A 204-nucleotide genomic window follows, 5' to 3' on the forward strand; every position below is an offset into this window, starting at 1 on the left:
CAGGATAATATTGCTCTCCCACTTTTGTAAAGTGATTTAAGCTCCACAGAATACAGACCTTATATATATGCTATGGCAGGCAAAGGTAAGTATGTTACATTATATATGAGAGAGAGGGACGAACAGTTATAGGAAGAAAACGCCAGGGCTTTGTGTAGAAGGAGCTGAATTTGTTGCGAAGGGCACAGGAAATACTTTACCTAT

This window comes from Pelodiscus sinensis, chromosome 1 (genome assembly GCF_052426305.1).
Source record: "Pelodiscus sinensis isolate ZL-2025 chromosome 1, ASM5242630v1, whole genome shotgun sequence".
Lineage (NCBI taxonomy): Eukaryota > Metazoa > Chordata > Testudines > Trionychidae > Pelodiscus > Pelodiscus sinensis.